The following is a 14,824-nucleotide window of genomic DNA, read 5'->3' on the forward strand; positions in this document are numbered from 1 at the left end:
TGCATGGGCTTAGTTGCTCCATGGCATGTGGGATCTTCCTGGACCAGGGCTCGAACCCGTGTCCCCTGCATTGGCAGGCGGATTCTTAACCACTGAGCCACCAGGGAAGCCCCTCTTTTCTTTGATAAGAGATGAAAAAGTCAAGAGACTTGCTGAGTCTGTAATTCATACACAGTAACTTTTAATCAGTGGCCAACCTTCCTCTGCCCCTCTGGCTGTTTCTGAGCAAACTTTTCTGCTACCTGTTGGTGAAGATTTAGAGAATTCCACTTAATTTGAAGGTTTTCCTGAGAGAATATTATGAGGGCTCAGTTGTTTCCATCTTGTCCTCTTGGGTAGTCATAACTCAAGGGAGGAGCTACTAATATCCAGTCCATAGAAGCCGCGGATGCTACTACATGTTCCACGATGCACAGGACCCCACTCCCCCCCAGAAAAGAATTTTCCAGCCCCAAATGTCAATAGTTCTGACACTGAAAAACTCTGATCTACGTATATGGAAACTTAGGCTGCGTTTGGGAAATTGGGTAGTTCTCACTGGCGAAAGCTTAGGATATGTACAGATTTGGAAGGGCATTTCAGTTGGAAAGAAATGTTAGGCTATTGTGAAGGCGTAATGATCCTTTATCATGAAGAATAATGGATGCAGGTGAGCTGAAGTTCTGATTTTAATAAGCAGTGAGGAAAGTCATTTCAAGTTTCTGGGCTGAGGCTGAAGTGGGTGGCACAAAAGAACTATATTTTAGAAAGATGAGTCCAGTGACAGGTGTAGCATAAGAGGAACAAGGAGCGAGTGGAGGTGGGCGATTATCTCAGAAGTCATGAGAGCTTCCACTGATGATGACGATGGAGGTGGGTCAGAAAGAAGGATGGATGTCAAGTCGCTGCAGAGGACAGGACTTGAGGATGTGGCGTTCCCTCTTTCCTTTACGTAACCTTCGGTAAGCCACATCTTTCTTCCAAGCCAGGGGTTCTGAACTGGCAACCCGCAGGTCCCACCTGCACTGCAGATGTGTTTTGTTTGGCCCGCATAGTGTTTTAAAATTCTTTAAAATTTCTAACAACATATACATTGAGAAACTGCATATAGAAATCCATCTTTTTAGCTTGTCTTGAAATATCAGAGCATCTGGCAATTCTGAGTTCTGGTTTCAGCATGGCAGCAGCCTGAACTGCGGCTCAGCTGTCCTTTTTAGACGGGGCACAATGTCTCCAGGTTTCCTCCATCCACCACTCCCTGTTCATTGCAGCTGGCTGGCCCACTGTGTGCATTTACTGCCTGCCTCAAAACTGAGTTTGCAGTCCTTGTTTAGGTTATGGCTGAATTACCTACGTATCTTTGAAAGGAACCTTTCTGGAGACTGGCGCCCTCAACCTCTGCCCATTACCACATTCCTCCCACCTTTACTACCTCCGCTGTGTCTTATTTCTACAGCATCTCCCGTCACTCTCTCTAGACTTTCTTTCTTCTGCTTTGCATATGCACAAGCCTCCCCTAACTGGCAAAATCCTCACCTGCTCTTCCCACCTCCCCAAATCCTTTGCCCTTGAACCCAATCATTTTGGTGAATGCATGAATGCTTACATGAGTGAATGAATCTGCTACTTACTCTTCTTTCCTTTGGAACCCTGATATTCTGGTTAACTTTCTGAACATGGTTGTCTTTTTCCAACCTGCTTTTCGAATCCGGTTTCCTCTGGTTGCCTTCTGAACTACGTAGCTATTTACTCCCGCTGGTTTTCTAGTTCTTCTTTGAGTATGCAGCCCGTGCTCTCATTGACAGCAGCTGTGGGTGTCCTGGAGGTCAGTCCTTCCCATGATTCCCACCAGCTCCTCTTACTTTCTCTGGGCGGTATCTGTATGCCTCCTCCGTGAACACAGCTTCAAACAGGTACGTCTCAGAGCTGTCCCTTCCCTCCAGAAAGATTTCCATCCTAAGTCCCTTCTAGAGGGAAATTCTAGAGCTGCAGCTGCACATCCCTCCCTCTGCCCTTTTGCTGAGCTCATCTCATTCCTCCAGAAACCCCTGTGTCATCCTTTCTGGGCCTCTCATCCTTGTCATGGGAGATGGCACAGCAAGGTGGTTAAGAGGGTGGGCTGTGGAACGGGGCTGACCTGAGTTTGAGTCTTAACCTCTTGTACCCCATGGGTGGGACGCTCGTTAGCAAGATGACGTTGTTTTGAGGATTAATTAAGGTAGTGTTTGTAAGAAGTTAGCTCAGTGCCTGGCATATTTTGAGCATCATTAGTGGCTACATCATCATTCTTCATCATGATTCAAGGACCACTGTCTATAGTAAATCTTTTCCACCGAGGTCAGTCTTCAGGTTTCCCCTCAAATTCCTACTGCCCTTCTTGTTCGGGTTCTTCAGAATTCACCCATTTTACAGTTCTTTATTGTATGACTATACAATAGTCATATTGTATATAGTTTACAATTGTATGACTATACAATAAAGAACTGTAAAATGAGCTTTCAGAGCTCTCAGAGGCCCAGAACCATGTTGCATACCTCTTTGGGCCCCAATCAGCGTATTCTAAATGCCAGTGAGTACCCATGAGCATTTGTGGGATCAAAAGTTGTTTAAGACTGTGAAGCACAAAACTGTCTTAAAACAGAGTTCTTTTCATTTAATTAGAAGGAGAATGTTTCCTGTTTCTCTTCGATCTATTGTGCTGAAAATAGGAATAGTAAAGTATATCGGGTTCTCATCCAGCAGACATTCTTAGGAAATTGGGACTTCACACTTTAAATAAGAACTTGTAGTTCAGCGTTTGGCCAGAAGATGGTGCAGTGTTCAAGGAATCATTCCCTCTGAAAGTCAAAACCCTGATTTTAAAGGAATGAACTTGCAATCCAACCAAATCTAAAAGAAACAGAAGAAAGTGAGGCCAGTTCAGCTGTGACATCGTCCTAGGGCTTAGCAAGTGTCATGCTTTCATGTAGTTTCTTACTTCCTACTGCCTAACATAATGACCGGGAGGATTCTTCTAATTAGCCAAGTATTATCGTACATCAGAGTGGGGCTCTGCTTCTGTACGTTCTTATTTGTGTTTTGTCAGCCAGAGGAAGAAAGCTGTTAGAGGCAGGAGCAGATGTAAGAAAGGCACAAAACATGCCAGGAAGTCATGGTACTTCTTTACCGTTAAGTAAGTCATTCCACTTTGCATACTGTTTTTCTGATATTAGTATGAATCCTTCAGGTCATTCTGACTGCAGAAACCTTTTGTGTGAGTGTCTGGATGTGTGCTGTGTGTACCGTGTGTATGTGTCAAGTTTTTCTCCACCTCTGAAAACGTCAGATGAGCCCGCTTTTATTGCTGTAATACCCAATATAAAATATAAACTGACATCATCTTCTCATTATTATTATTATATTCAGTAATGTACCCAGCCAGGTAAATAATCGTGCAGTTTGCTTCAGTTTCCTATTTGCATTGATTGGAAGCAAATTTAAAATGAAGCCTCAAAGTTGGTGCTGATCAGCCATCTATCAAGTTTGTGTATCATACTTGCTCCATTTTTTTTTTAACCATGTAAAGTCTTCTGAAAATTGAAAACTAATTTATTATCATGTAGTTATTTGTGCAGTCACAAAAGAGGTCACTGGTCTTTCCTTTGATTTCTGTCACAGGCTGCAGGCCATCTTATGCTAAATCAGGGATATGGGGAGATAATTAACATAGCAACTCTGGCAGGTTTAATAGGTGAGTGATGAACATTTCACGTTGGGTTTCAAAATCCATGTCTTAATTACCACCCGCCTAAGTGCAGTGATGAAGCGATATTACAGTTACCTTCTATCAGGCCAACAACAGACAACTCTAAAACTATGATTAGATCGAAAGACTTCAAGGCAAGGGAAGAGTGTCTTGTGTTTTGTTTTAAAAAACTGTGTGAGGGCTTCCCTGGTGGCGCAGTGGTTGACAGTCCGCCTGCCGATGCAGGGGACGCGGGTTCGTGCCCCGGTCCGGGAAGATCCCACATGCCGCGGAGCGGCTGGGCCTGTGAGCCATGGCCGCTGGGTCTGCACGTCCGGAGCCTGTGCTGCTCCTCAACGGGAGAGGCCGCAGCAGTGAGAGACCCACGTACCACAGAAAACAACAACAACAACAAAAAAAAAAAACTGTGAGAAATCTTAAGCCATTCTAGAAGCATCCACATTACTGCAACAGTTCTCACCTGGGGTGGTGTTGTCACCCCAGGGCCATTTGGCGCTGTCTAGAGACATTTTAGGTTCATCTAGTGAGAGAGGCCAGGGTTGCTGCTAAATATCCTGCAATGCACAGGACAGCCTCCAGACGAAGAATTGGGCCAAAATGTCAGTGGTGCTGAGTTTGAGAGAAACTGCCCCAGAACCATCCGCTGCTATCAGTGGTTGTTTTTCACCACTGGTTGCCAACAGGTGTCACCCCAGGCCCTGTTCTATCTGCAGCATTGTCAAAGAGAGGGGCCATAAACCCTAGTAACATATGGAATGAAATCCCCACTGCAAAGCTTTTGTGGAAGGCAGTTACATGCTGGTGAGCTGAGGCCTATGTAACCAAAATTGATCAATTACACAAATTAAGCAGAGCCCTTAAGGAATTTATTTTATTGGTCTGGACATCTGTTGCAGTGTTGTCCAAATCCAAAACTCAAATGGTGCCTCGGGTTGCCAAGTTAGGCAAGAAAATCTAGTAGCTATAAAAGTACAACTGAAAACCCTATATTAATATCACGTCCATCTGCTGAATGTTACATAAATATGCAGACTTTTTATTTTCCTTGGGAATAACATTTATTTTTACTGTGCCCAGTTTGACATTCTTATGACATTCTGTTCAGTTTATTACACTGTAACTTTAAATGTTTCTTCAAAAATGCATTTATAATGTTGTTGTTAATCTTTTTTCAAGGGTCTGTACCACCTGTTTAACTTATAGTTAAATAGAGAAGTCCTTTTTCTTATAGGAAGAATGGGAAATCTTTGGACAAAGAGGCTCAGAAAAGATTTTGAGTAACACTTGTGTAGTGTAAAGGGAAATTATATAACAGCCATGAATGCTAATATTCCATCCTGCTCTTTTACAAGTTGAAATGTAATCTCCATTTTAAACTAAATTAGCATCATTTCCAAACAGAGTATCATATTTATATCAGATTTATACAACCACATCAGATTACTATTAACATGTAAAATAGTCTCTTTTATGCTGTGGGTAAAAAATAGATTGAAGAGAATGATTTGATTTCCACTGCTTTAAATTAATCTGAGAGGACATGTTGAGGTTGAGAGTTGTTCTAACATCAAAGAAACAGCAGGTAGGGGCAGCTTTACCTTAAGAACCTGTTGTGATCCTGGCATGAAGAAAACCTTGCAGTTATAAAAGTACATCTGAAAATCATGATGTTTCTATCATGTCCATCTGCCGAATGTTAAATAAATATGTTGGTTGGTTATTTAAATATGTTGAGTGGTTAAGCCAACTGGAAAATTATAGGATATGTGTAGGAAAACTTAGAGGACATTTTTGTTCATGTTTTTTTTCTTTTTTTCCCCTTCATTCTCATTTTATGGATTCGGTAAAACACTTTTTAGTAGTCAATTATTGAATGGCTTGTAGTCTAATAATGAGGTAAACTGGAATGGTCAGGGAAACTTAAAAAGCAAAAACAAGACTAAACAACCACAACAACAAAGCAAACAAAACTTGGCACGAGCTTCAGGGAGACTTCCTTATGGTATTTTCGACATGGTATTGATATGTATATAAAATTTTGTAAAATGCATTTTTTTTTTTTTTTTTTTTCTGTACGCGGGCCTCTCACTGCTGTGGCCTCTCCCGTTGTGGAGCACAGGCTCCGGACGCACAGGCTCAGCGGCCATGGCTCACGGGCCCAGCCGCTCTGCGGCATGTGGGATCTTCCCCGACCGGGGCACGAACCCGTGTCCCCTGCATAGGCAGGCGGACTCTCAACCACTGCGCCACCAGGGAAGCCCTGTCAAATGCATTTCAAAGAACATTTTTATTTGCAGAAGTGGAGTATGCTTACTATGGGACATTTAGGTAATATAAACTAAAAAGAATATTAAAAACGAATCATTTTCTTTATTTTAAATGAACATATATTGACCCTGATTTACAAGGATGTGAGATTCAAGAAGACGGTACCAGTGGGTGTTTTTTCTTTACTAGAATGTCACAATTAATTGACTCTCATCCATTCCAGAATTCTGGGTATCCCCGCACACTTTTTGAACTAAAGAAGGGAGGGTTGTCTGGATGAATCCCAAATAAATTCAGATTTAGGGAAACATACCTCCAGTGTTAAAGAAGATAAATTTTCAGAGAAGTGGAGGAGATGTCTGAGGGTCTTTATTGGCCGTGAAGGCGAGAGGGGCCAGTTGCTTGCTGTTTAGGTATTGGTTGACCAATCCTGTTTGAACTGAGATGCTTTTTATCGTTATGCTTGTACTGGAAAAAGAAGAGCATAATTGAGGGATGTAGGATCCCCTGCAAAGAATTTTCATGCCAGAGGTTGTGTGATAAAAATGTGGCATAGGGCTTCCCTGGTGGCGCAGTGGTTGAGAGTCCGCCTGCTGATGCAGGGGACACGGGTTCGTGCCCCAGTCCGGGAGGATCCCACATGCCTCGGAGCGGCTGTGCCCGTCAGCCATGGCCCCTGCGTCTGCGCTCCGCGATGGGAGGGGCCCCATCAGTGAGAGGCCCGCGTACTGCAAAAAAAAAAAAAAAAAAATGTGGCATAGTAACTCCTTGAGGTCGGGTGGCATAAAGGAGCATCCCCCAGATACACCTGGGACCCGACCTTTTCCCTCTGCTTTTACTGCTGTCAGCCCTGTTGTCTTGGGTAAATCAGTCATTCCATTGGTGAAGTAACCAATATGCAAACTGTGCCCCAAAACTTCTTTTTCCGCCTGTGGTGGGGAAAAAAAGTACATAAAAAGTTACCCATAGCTCAGAATTGAGCACTCTACCAATATCTAGGGATCCCTGTGATTTATATTCATGCAACCCAGTTAAGTAGATGGATGGTTGAGGAGAGAAGGTAACTTGCTTTTGGAGGGATCGACTGTAACTGGCCCAACTAAGAATAGCTCTTTGATTCCCAATAGTCTTTAAACCAACAGGCATTTTCTTTTCCTGATCGAGAACTGCTGCATTTATTGAAGTCTATCTTTAGACTCCTGATGTAATTTCTGAATCACCAACCATTTCTGAGACCACAAGATAGTTAAAAGTAAGCTAAGAAATATTAACTGAGACTCCCTGAAGCCTGCAAGGGAAACGAAGGTACCACAGCAGAGGTTTACTGTGGAATTTCTCTCCTGTAGTTCTTGCACTTTGAGAATGACATGATCTATCTATCCCAAGGAATAAAGCCTGATCCATTTAAATAGCTGCAAGTGATTTATCAGAAATGTGCTTATTTGGAAGGTTTAGCAAGACTGCTTACGGGAGGTGGTGGGGTTAACTACCAGAATTGTGCATAACTCGGATCCTGTGTATGGCAATTAATCAAGAAATTATATTCTTTGACTTTCTAACAACCCACACAGAGTGCTACATCTGTGGCGTGTTTAAATAGAGAGAGAGAGAGGGGTGAAATATTTCTTCTAATAAAATGCTAATGGTTTTGTTTTGGAGAAAAATATTGAATTATTAGGGTGTTAGATTTATCTGCAGGAGGGTTTCTCAAGTCACAGTCCATAAGGACTTAGGACAGAAAACCGACTATTTCCTGAAGCTGATTTTCCAGTCCTTTAAATGACTTCAGGATGATGGCAAGACTGCTTTGTGATGAAGAGGTGAGAGCACAGGAATAAACGTTGTTACAGGAAACTGTAGCATCCCAGGCCATTATTGTGGGCGTTTCTTAAATTTTCAAGAGTATTACTTAAGACAGCACATGGGAGTATGTTAATAAAGACAGGGAAGGCATTCCCATTGATTTGTGGTGTCCTCTGTAGGTGTAACTTGCACCTACTTAACTACTCTGGGACCTGAGGGTTTAAAGCAAGGATTGTTGGCCAATGCCTCCTCTGCTTTGGAACCCAGAACTTACAGCTCTCCTTGAGGCTTACTTTTACAAATTCGGTTTCTGAAAACTTAAAAGAGGTGCCATTACCATAAAAAGAAAAAGTCTTCGGCAACCAGAGTGGTCCTGTAAATGTCTTTTCACTCCTGGGGTTCTTTGTGATGTGTTTCAAGTGGTTAGTTTTAAAGTTTCATTTTTCCATCCTGAGCTTTTTAAAAATTGCAATTTAACAAACATTTACGGAGCATCTCCTTTGTGGCGACACTGGGCAGGAGACAGAAAGCTGGAATAGTAGCTGACCTTTGCCTATGAGGATCTCATAGTGCAGCAAAACAGAGAGTCCAAAGAAATATTTATAACGTAGTAGATGCAACGCTAACAAAAACGCCTGGTGCTGGACGCTTACTGTGCGCCTGGCGCTGCATCATTATTCTGTTTTTCAGACAAGGGAGCTGTGGCTTGGAGAGAGGGCAGATCCTGTAGTTAACAAGAGGAGGGGCCAGCATTTAAAGGAAGCTCAGTGTGGCTCTGGTTTCCTGTTATCCTTCACTCACTCACTACAGTAGAAGCATGGACGAAGCACTACCCTAGGTCACCGCTGACCTTGATGTAGTGCTTTCTACACGTCAGGCTCTTTTCATCCATTGCTTCGTGTAAACCTCACAACAACCCTATGCAGTAGATACTGTATTATCCCCTTTTTACAGATTAGCCAACAGAGGCTTTGATAGGTTAAGCAATTTGACTACGGTGGAGCAGGTAGTATCAGAGAAGCAATCTGACTATAGGCTCTTAACCCCTAAACCTAACTGCTCTGGAATAGAGGGAGACATTGTTTCTGCCTGGGGTGGTGGATAGGGACAGAGATTGGAGCAAACAAGGTATAAGGTGGTCAGAGAAAGTTAGAGACCTGCTCTTCATTAGGACTTGGAAGATGATGAGAGTTAACCCAGCATTCCTCAAATCTGAGTCAATTGAAAGATATATTCTTTGTTTAATTCTTATTGGAGTATAGTTGCTTTACAATGTTGTGTTAGTTTCTGCTGTACAGCAAAGTGAATCAATTATATGTGTATATATATATCCCCTCTTTTTTAGTTTTCCTTCTCATTTAGGTCACCACAGAACACTGAGTAGAGTTCCCTGTGCTGTACAGTAAGTTCTCATTAGTTATCTATTTTATACATAGTGGTGTATGAAGGATGTATTTTTCAACCTTTCTGAAATTTCTTTGAACGTTGTAGATCTAAATTTTAGTGAGAATCTATTTGATTCCTTGCATTGTGAAACTCTAACATGATGTCTGGGAATTCAGACTTATAAAACTTGTGTGGAGGTAATTTTTTTTCTTTTGAAATAATTGTAGATACATAAGAAGTGGTAAAAAACAGCAGAGAGGTAGCACATACCCTTGACCCAGCTTCCCCTAATGGTAACCTTTTACATAACCATAGTACATATCAAAAGTGAGAAACTGACTTTCACAAAATACTCTTAACTAGACTGTAGACCTTATGTGATTTTGTTGGTTTTTCGATGTGCACTATTGTTTTGTACAGTTCTGTGAGATTTTATCACATGTATAGATTTGTGTAATTGCTGAGGTAATGCTTTTTAATGCTGGACTAAAGAAACAGGACAATAAAATGTTTTGAACCCTCAATTGTTTTTGTATGATATTGTTATGTTTAGGGGTTACTTTGTCGAATACTCTTTTAAAATAATTTGTTTGAATTGAATATTACCATGATGCAAAAATGATTATTCCTACTACAAAAAGGTTACACTTTACAGAAATTGATTCCCCTCAGAGGATATGAAAATGATACCATTAAAAAAAATAAGGTTCAGGAACACGTATGGATTAATCCTTACCTGTTAGATTTAATTTCTAAACATTTGTAAATGGAAGTGACAGACCTTTGATTTTTCTGTATATTTCAAACAATGAGCAGTAAATCCTGTACTGAGGTACATACTGAAGGACATGGCCTTATTTTAACACAGGCTACAGTTCATTGTAATTCTGTGCTTTTTGTTTTGTAGCTTTTTTTCCTCAGAAGGATATGCAGGCAAAGCCCCCAGGTTTTCAGTGTGTTCCCCAAAGCCCCAGACACAAGAGCTTAAAAAGGGGTTAAATTTTAATGAAAACATACCCTCTCATCACTGTGCTTTAAATTATAATTTTAAAAGCCAATCATTTTCTTTTTTGACTGACATGTGGCATTTTGGAGAAATTTTCAAATCTTCCAAGTCTGTAAGAGATGAATTTGGGGGGCTTGTAGGTACTGTGTTTAGAACAGAAAAAAAGGATAGCTCATGTTGAAGGGGTTGAATTAAAATCATTTGTAATTCTGCATCACAAAGAGACACAATCCCAGAACATCCATTTATATGTACATCTGTGCTTCTGTCTCTGACCTCAGCTTTCTGATTTCTGTCTCCTTTCTTTACAAAATCTTCACTTATGCATAGATACACACATTAGAGAGGAAATTGGGGCACATGATTTAGGAATGTGCTAATTAATTCTCATTATGTCCTATGAACGGAGAAAAAGAAGTGAAAGGTTGTCTGCCTATGCATGTACATGATGTATATTCTTCCACATGGTTTTTTTCTGAGGGAAAGTTATGTCCATTTCTTCCCCCCTTCTCCTTAGGTTCTCACACACAGTGACAGCTAGCAGCGTCCAAAGTGCTGACATGATGACTTAGAGATGTGATAAAGAGAAACACCGTCGGCATTTTCTGTAAGTAACTGTGGTTCCTGCATCCAGAGAACACACGTCATCAGATACCTGTTCTTGAGTTTCTTAATTTAAGCATCGTGATTCCTAATGAGCAGGTAGATTGCATCCATTGTTACTTTGTCTTTGGTTATCATTGATGATGAACCTTTGCTAAACAAAGATCTGTAATCCAGCTCGGGATACTCATGGATTTTTTTTTAAGGTTTTAACATTTGATAATAGGTTTTCCAATAGCTTGAAGGGTAGCTTTTAACATTTCTTTTCCAGTTGAAGTATTTCCTGAGTTCTGTCCAAGCCCTCTATAGTTAAAGAAAAGGCTTTTTGACATTTAATAGACAATGTTGTGGCTTTTTCTCTTCTTCAGACAAATGTATAGGCATTTAAACAACCACACCGTACTCTCGTAATTGAGACACCTGCAGAAATGGCAATTACAGGGTGATTTGTGTCAAAAATAGTCAGAATAAATTGTATTTTACCTGAGTTTTTAAAACTTTCAAAGGTACCTCTCTCTTTTCTCTCTCTCTCTTTCTCTCTGTTCTTTCTTTTAAATATTAAGTAAACGCTTTGCATTTTCACATTTTGTCCAAGTTGTCCCAGGTTTTCTCTGGGTTTAGCAAAAGTCCAAAGGGACTGCTCAGAGCAAAACAATCAGTGAGGACTAAGGTGTTCTTCGTTCCTGAAATGAAAACAAAACAGATGTTCAGGACGCTCTGTTTTGCTCTGGCTCCCAGCTTGGCTGCTTGTTCTGAGAATATTCTTGCTCCCAAGTTAGTTCTAGTTTTGTTTATTTCGTCCTGAGCTTGGCGAATGTTCCAAAGCCATCCTCTTCAAGCAACACTTTTTTTTTTTTCTTCTGTGAGCTGAGTTTATTTTGTGCTCAGCCTTCATTCCATGGGTCCTGTGAATAATTCTAACACAAAGGAAAAGTCTCCTTCTGACCAGTGAAAGGGGAGTCTGGGAAGACAGATTAAAAATTGTAGCTTTAATCCAAAAAGCAAGGGGCTTGGGAAAAGAGAGAAAAGGAGGGGGAAAAAAAAAAAAAGGAAAACCTTTTAATGAAGATTTCAGTACAAAACAGGTGTCTGATGAAGCGTAAGCAAAATAAACAATAAGAAACTCAGCAAGATAAGGGCACATCCTTGACACACGTTTTAACTGCTGGGTTATTTTCATTTATGAAGCAAATATGTATTTCTACAAATTTGAATGTAGAACAAATGTTTATATATTGAAACCTATGATTTTGTTTTGATTGATAGTATAAAGTGGGGTAACACTCCAGTTGAAAACCATTCTTCATTGGGTTAAGTATTCATTTTTTTGGTTACAAAAATGGTTAAAACGATCTTTGACCTCTGTGGAATGTTGAGAGCAGTGAAATTTCTGGTTATGGAATTATCCTCCAACTGCCTTATAGGGAATTTTTCAAAAGTTAGAAGGCAGAGGAACTCTACTCTTTGATTTACATTCTTCCAGTGTTCAGTCAAAGATGAATAAAAAATTAGGAGAGCATTAGAGTACAGGAGCCCAGTGGTCCTACTTAGGAGGAGCACACTAATGGTAACAACAAAAGGGCACTCTTTAGACCTAAATAATTTGCGATCGCAAATGTATGGGTACAATAGAATGGAATTGTTCTATCCTTGTAGTCTTAGGCATTGATACATTTCTTTTTGAGGCTATAGAGAACAAGAAAACAGCTAGTTGACAAGTGAAGTATTCAAACCATGAAGGGAAGGAAATAAAATTTATTTTATTTCTTCATTTAGTGAGTGCCCACTCTTTGCTGGTTTTGTGCTAGTCGTAGGGGATACCGGCCAAGACAGATACAGTTCCTGCCCTCATGGACCTTATATTCTACCAGAGAGATGGACCAGGGAAAAAAGTAGTAAGGAAGTGTGGAGAATGGGCAAGGATTTACTGTACAACACGGTGAACAATATTCAGTATCTTGTAATAGCCTATAATGGGAAATAACCTGAAAAAATAGTGTATGTAACCAGATCACTTTGCTGTACACCTGAAAGTAACACCATATTTTATATCAGTTGTACTTCAATTAAAAAAAAAAGTGTGGAGAATGGGGAGTAGCGAGTGTTATGGGAGCATCCTGAAAAATGAGATTCTTGCTTTCACTGGCTTTTCTTCCATTTCTTCCATCCCCTCCCTCCCTCCCTCCCTCTCTCTCTCTCTCTTTTTTTCGGCCCTCTTTTCCTCCCTGCCCTCTGTTTCTCCTTCTTCTCTCTTCTCCCTCTTTTTGTTCCCTCTTTGTTCTTCTTCTCCCTGCTCAAGCTTTTTTTTTGCCCCCCCCAAACAATTTAGCCAAGCTCAAGTTGAAAAAGAGAAACAATCTCACATTATTTAGAAAGAGGCAGCATCTTACAGTGGTTACCATCCCAGGCTTGGAAGGCTGTGTCCCCGATTGGAATCCTGGCTCTGCCGTTAACTAGTTCGCAGCCTTGTCCAACAGAAATGGCCTCAGTATCTTCTTTTATAAAACACAGGGCTGAAGATACTTCCTTCAAGGGAATGTTCTAGAGATTAGATGGCATACTGTAAGTAAAGTCACTGGCTTAGTTCCTGACGGATAGTGAGTGGGCTAAAATTGTAAGCTGCTGCTATTTTAGTATTACTATTACCATTATTATTTTGCCTTTTATGTTCTAGGAGCAGTGTCTATATTATAAAATAGCTAATAGCGAATGATGTATTAATCAATTGAAAAATTTTCTCTGAAACCAACCAACTAGCTTTGATATTACGTAATTCCTTTTGTTAGGTTTTTTTGCCCATTCACAAAAGCAGGTTTTCGGAATGTTAAAGTTCAAAACCATCTTCAATAAAGTAGGTTTTTGGATAAACCCTTAAAGGCTCTGCCAGATTAGCCGGGATTGCTGTCTTTTCCTCCAGACGTTCTGAAGACGAAAGATTGAGCCAAATTTCAATGAGCCCCTTTAAGAGACAGGGAAATTTATTAATATTTGAATCAAGAGTGATTGAGACACATTCTTCAGTGTGTCCATATAGAGGAATAGGATAAGATCTTCTTGTGTCTTGTGAAATCAGTGTTACTGTATTATAGACAGACCCTGTAGAGGTGCTGGGTGAATATGTATTTATAATTTGATAGCACTGCAGGTGAACTTTAAAAATGAAAATTGTTATACATTTTTAAAAGTCAGGGTGTCTTTTGGTCAGTCTTCATGAGAATTTTTCTCTTTCGCAAGTGCTCACATAGCCTTCCCCACGTTTTGTCTTCCCCCAGCAAAAGATAGGAAAGGTAAAGGTGACGTAGCCATAGACAGAATTCAGGTCTTTCTCTCTGTGTATACTGTGGATGCTCCTGCCCACCTCCCCCTCCCCCAGCCTAAGATTTAGCATCGCCAAAAATCTCTCCCGTGACTCGTCCATTTACCTTTCAGCCTTCTGTTTTGCCTGTGTGGTTCAATGCGCCTGAAATGCCCTTCCCTCCCAGATTGAAGTGTTACTTATCTCTTAAGATCTGATTCTAATGTCATCGATTGTGTGATTTTTTTTTCCCAGACCCCTGGGCAGAACCAACAGGTCTTATCTTAGGATCTCGTAGCACTTTGTTCCTCTCCCTTGTAGCGGATAGCTGCATAAGTAAGTGTCTTTCCCTGCCCCCCATACACCTTGAACTCCTCAATGGTGGGGTCTCTGTTTTATTCATCTTTGCACAAAACTAGATTCATGTCTTCAAGGAGTTCCCAGTCTGGGCAGGGAGACAGACATATAAACACACCATGGTATGTCAGCTTGGAAAGTGATATAAAATAATTGTCTAAATTAGTGCACACAGATGAGCACTAATTTACTAAAGGACCCTGTTTTCTCATGTAAGAAAGGAGCAGTAGGCATGTAGGTGTAGTGTGTTTCTTAAAATAGCAATGTTTCCCCCGGTGTTTGTATCAATATTTATGTTATTGCTTGTGCTCTTAAAAAGAAAAAAAACTCTCAAATGACATTGTATATCTAATGTTAGTGATGAGGAATTTAGGAGTCTGTT

The 14,824-nt window shown here is 40.6% G+C and overlaps 1 long non-coding RNA gene across 1 annotated transcript in view; it reads left to right on the top strand.

Moving 5' to 3' along the window:
• LOC307192705 overlaps positions 1-14,824 on the top strand; it is a 796,377-nt gene that overhangs the window by 18,725 nt on the left and 762,828 nt on the right. Inside the window, exon 2 of the long non-coding RNA XR_013830162.1 lies at positions 10,705-10,794. This is a non-coding gene — a long non-coding RNA (uncharacterized lncRNA). The remainder of the gene's footprint in view (positions 1-10,704; positions 10,795-14,824) is intronic.

Source organism: Stenella coeruleoalba (assembly GCF_951394435.1).
Source record: "Stenella coeruleoalba genome assembly, chromosome: 10".
In the NCBI taxonomy this organism is placed as follows: Eukaryota; Metazoa; Chordata; class Mammalia; order Artiodactyla; family Delphinidae; genus Stenella; species Stenella coeruleoalba.